Raw genomic sequence first — 4520 nt, 5'->3', positions numbered from 1 at the left:
TCCATCCCTGTCTGAGTTTGGAAAGCTTAATCTGTCTGGTACCAAATGTCATCTGTTACAATGTATCGAGGAACCAAACCAGACAGAGGCACCTGTATTAGATTACTGCAAAGTTCTGGATGGTGCGGTGACAGTACATGCATTGTCTGTAACAAATGTCTCAACATTCCAGGAATATGCTGACAACGTGTTTATACCCCATTTGGAACGTCAGCTGCGTGACACAAAGTGAGTGGATGTTGTGTGGGACGAATACCGGCCAGATAGCTTGAATGAGGGAACCAGGGAGAAACGAGGCAAAGGTGTGCGTAGAAAAGTATCAGGTGACACCAAGCTGCCGGGCAACTAGAATGACTCTCTATTATCCAATCAACAAGAAGGAACTCTTTGAATTCCTGTCGGCAAACTTTGCGGATTGCAGCATCCCTCATGAGTGTTCGGTATATATCACAGCTGGAGAGCATGTTGCATGTGTTGGAACGCAGATCGAAGTGTCCAACTGCAATCAGGAAGAAGCAGACACTATGATTGTGGTTCACGTGAAGCATGCTTTGGAGAATGGAGCAAAATCCATCCAGGTGCGAACTGTGGACACAGACGTCGTTGTTGTTCTCACCGGTGTGTTTCATGACCTCTCTCAGATAAATGCTGATCTTGATCTCTGGGTAGCGTTTGGAACTGGAAAGAACTACACTCATTACAGCATCAACGCCATTTGTGCCCGTCTTGGTGAACGTAAATCACGTTTCCTGCCCGTTTTCCACTCCTTGTCAGGATGTGATACTACATCGGCGTTTAGAGGCAAAGGGAAGAAATCGTTCTGGCAGGCATGGAATGCTTATGAGCAAGTTACTGATGCATTTGTTTATCTTGCCGCACATCCGTTTAAGCATCTTGACTTACATTCTAAATCATTTCAAAGAATCGAGAGACTAGTTGTCGTAGTTTATGACAAAACAAGTAACGAGATGAATGTTAACAGTGCTCGGATGGAGCTGTTCAGCCAGAAAAGCCAAGCTGTTGACAAGATACCACCTACTCAGAATTCCTTGAGCATAGAGATATATCTCCGCTATAAATAAAACAAGTGATTGATTCGATTCATTCCTCAATAAACGTTTAATCTTCATTAGAGCAATACCCGTGCAAAAGGTTGAAAGTATCCTTAAAATAACCGTCTGGTTTGACCAAAAATGACTATACACTACTACGTTATATTAATGTATATTTTAATATGGGAGCATTATCCTACACGAAGTGAATTGATACTACGTTGTGAAGTCCCCTAGGTTCCAGCAAAACGAAAAAAAAACTCATTTCCCAGTGTTTTATCTATAAACATGTGTGTCTGCTTGACATACAGTGATCACCTCAACTTCAATCTGACTACATTTTTATATCCATGACTTTTATAACCCATGGCTGTGCATTAAATTGTGCAATCCAGATGCAATAGCAAAACAGTAAATACTTTAGAAAAATAAATGGACATGGAATAGAACATACTGTGACACGTATCTGATAAATTTTATATTATATTATTTATATGATAATATTATTATATTATACTATTATACTATATTATAATAATATTAAATGATGTTGTATTCTGTTATATGATATCAGGAGTGAATAATAATAGAATATTATAATCTATTATTATTCAATCCTGATTATATATCGTATAAGACCTCCCTTTACTTTCCTTTCCGTCACTCCTGTCCCCCCTCCATTCCTCTCATAAGCCCTCCCCACACACCCAACATTCTTTTCTCAACTATTCATCCTTTCTACTGCTCATTATAACTCGGTTCCTCCCTCTTCAATATCCCATCTTTATGAACTGCTCTGCTGTCTCTTCCAAATTCGAACAAACTGCTTTCCTCTGACCTCAACTCGTCTCAATCATGTATAATTACAATATTTTGCGATACTGCCTTTAATTTCTTTTATTATAATTATATAATTTCAAGTTAGTCATCAATCTAGTACTTTCCTACTTGGAGCAGTTGTTCTTGTTTGCAAACACTTGTCTATGTGACCAATTGTTCTCTGAGTTACTTTACATTTACATCCTGTTCGTGACACATGTCCTTTAAAAAATCCTTCATCATCAAGGGCAAACTCCATGACAGATGGCGCTCTCGCTCATGGGCTCAATCTACCACTGCCACAAGCAGATTTCCATTACAATTTGTAACGCTTTTTGACTACAAGTTTTACACACCAGCCACGTTACTCGTATCCTATGTAATAAGATTTGGATAAATAAAAGTTGCAAAGATTTTAAAAATTCAACCATTATTTTATGAAAAATTTGATAAAATAGTGATACGAAATAGTGTGCGTATTGTGCGCCCATTTACTACTTTCAAATCATGCGCTGTTTACGAATCACCATTCGCTAGATTTCCCCGGAGCTCCGCCCACTTAAAAAATAGTGCTAGCATTGTGGCAGTGGTATCATGAGTGTACGAAGGTACACTGCCTGCAGGTTGCATCAAGGGTACTACCAAAAAACACAAGATAGTTGGAAGGTAGTATGCAAGTACTACTTAGTGATTATGAACGTCATATATCAGGGTTCGACACTAACGCTAGTCCGTTAGTCCAAGACTAGTAAAAAATAAGGACTAGTAAATGCCCCATAGCCGTTAGTCCTGCGTACTAGTTATTTTCCCCGTCCCTGACCGTCCCAATTTCCCATCCTTCCATCGATTTTACTATAGTCCCCGGCGGCAGCTTCTCTCAACCAAGATCCAAAGAGCTTTATAAATTATATATCATTGCCATCAACAAGTTTTCCCTGTTTAATAGACGCGCTAGTACAAATAGACGCTAGCACGCCTTGCACGCTCTAAGCACGCTAGACCCTATGACAGTACAAACATTGTTAAAAACAATGGGACCACGAACCAGTCTACTGATCGATCGCTTGACAGTAGCTGTTGACATAGAACAAATGGTCTGATTGTATAAATGACACAACTAATCAGTTTATACGCTCTCATAGCGAGGTATTTACATCGCAACCACATCGCATGCGTGTTTTACTTGAAGCTGTCGATACAAATAGTTATCTATAGTAGTGATACAAGTAGTGAATCATAGTACAGGGTTTCTTCTGAGAGAAAACTAGACAAAGGAGGTAATGGCCAGTTTGGGAAAAAAATTTGCATGATGGATTCAAATACAGGATGTATTGATATACTTATAGGTATATAGATACATGATATATACTTATCACTAAATACAGGAACATTTTCACAATGGCGATGTTAAATTTGACAACGGCGGTGCGCCACTGTGTCTCTTATGTATAAGAAACCATGTAGTAGTAGGTACATCCTTATCCAATACTAACATCAAGGTTGTTATGTGAAAGTATTTGGACAGAGTTGCAGGTGGAGAAATTAGATGGCCAGCGTGTCTATGATAAGACCAAAAGGATGCGTACGCTCCAGCCAGCGTGGAAATCGTCATACCCGTGGCTAGAGTATGACCCGGCCAAGGGCAAGGGTATGACCTGTGGTGCAGGCTGTATGTCTGGTAGTTTTTTCACCGGCACTAGTTACAAACTATCGTTTGGAAACTGTTAAAGTGCATGATGCTTCCGAGGGGCACAGAAAGATCATAGCAAAATGAAATGCAAGGACCATGCCTGTTCACGAAACAGTGGGGGCAAAAACACTAACTTTAATGAACAAGGCCACAATAGCAATAGCAAAACTGAATATCCTAATTAGAAATGCACATGCTATTGGAAAAAAACGGCAGGCCCTACACCGATTACGTCAAGCTGTGCCAGCTTGACAAGGCGAAGGGGTTAGATGTCGGCAGCACTTACCTCACCAACAAGGCCTGCCAGAGGTTCATTACGGTGATAGCCGATACAAGGCGCTGGGAACAGTTCGGAGCTATAAATAAGGCCAAATTCCTTGCTGTGATAAGTGACGAATCCACAGATTCCTCATCAAAGAAGGACAAATTTTTATTTTCGAATTAAAATTTAATTTAATTTAAATCTTATGATCAATATTAAAGTTATGCATATTTTATACAATGAATGTCTTTTACAAAACCTTTCTGGGGGACACCCCTTGTACCCTGGGGGACCCCATGTATCGGTACAAGTAGCGTGTACACACCCATGTCGTGAGTTTGGTTAGGATTAGGGTTAGGGTTAGGGTTTTTAAACCTGGGGTTGTCAAATAGGAATGGGCCCATGTATCCCCTAGCAGAAGGGGGGCTCCACCCTCCTACTCCACCTACCTCCTGGCAAATCACAATGCTCGTCGCTCTGCGCCTAGTAAGAGTCCTTCGGCAGAACTAGTAGAATCTTGGAAGGACTAGTACATTTTTACTAGTCAACTCTCCAAACCTGAGAATTCGTAACAGCTGGAATATTCTCACTATGTTCTGATGTAATTTATTAAACAATTCTCATTGCCAGTGTCACTGTCATTGACATCTTGTAATTCTTGACTAAATCAGTAGGCCCCTATTATTATTATTATTAT

General features: G+C 40.1%; 1 protein-coding gene across 1 annotated transcript in view; it reads right to left on the bottom strand.

Moving 5' to 3' along the window:
* LOC106809477 (feline leukemia virus subgroup C receptor-related protein 1-like) overlaps positions 1-4314 on the bottom strand; it is a 32144-nt gene extending 27830 nt beyond the window's left edge. The window contains exon 1 of the mRNA XM_014812566.1: positions 4273-4314. The gene's annotated coding sequence lies outside the window, so the exon portion shown is untranslated. The remainder of the gene's footprint in view (positions 1-4272) is intronic.
* Positions 4315-4520: the final 206 nt, after the last annotated feature.

This window comes from Priapulus caudatus, unplaced genomic scaffold (genome assembly GCF_000485595.1).
Source record: "Priapulus caudatus unplaced genomic scaffold, Priapulus_caudatus-5.0.1 Scaffold357, whole genome shotgun sequence".
Lineage (NCBI taxonomy): Eukaryota > Metazoa > Priapulida > Priapulimorpha > Priapulimorphida > Priapulidae > Priapulus > Priapulus caudatus.
Note: the sequence above shows the minus strand (reverse complement) of the source record. Positions and strands in the feature narration are given on the sequence as shown.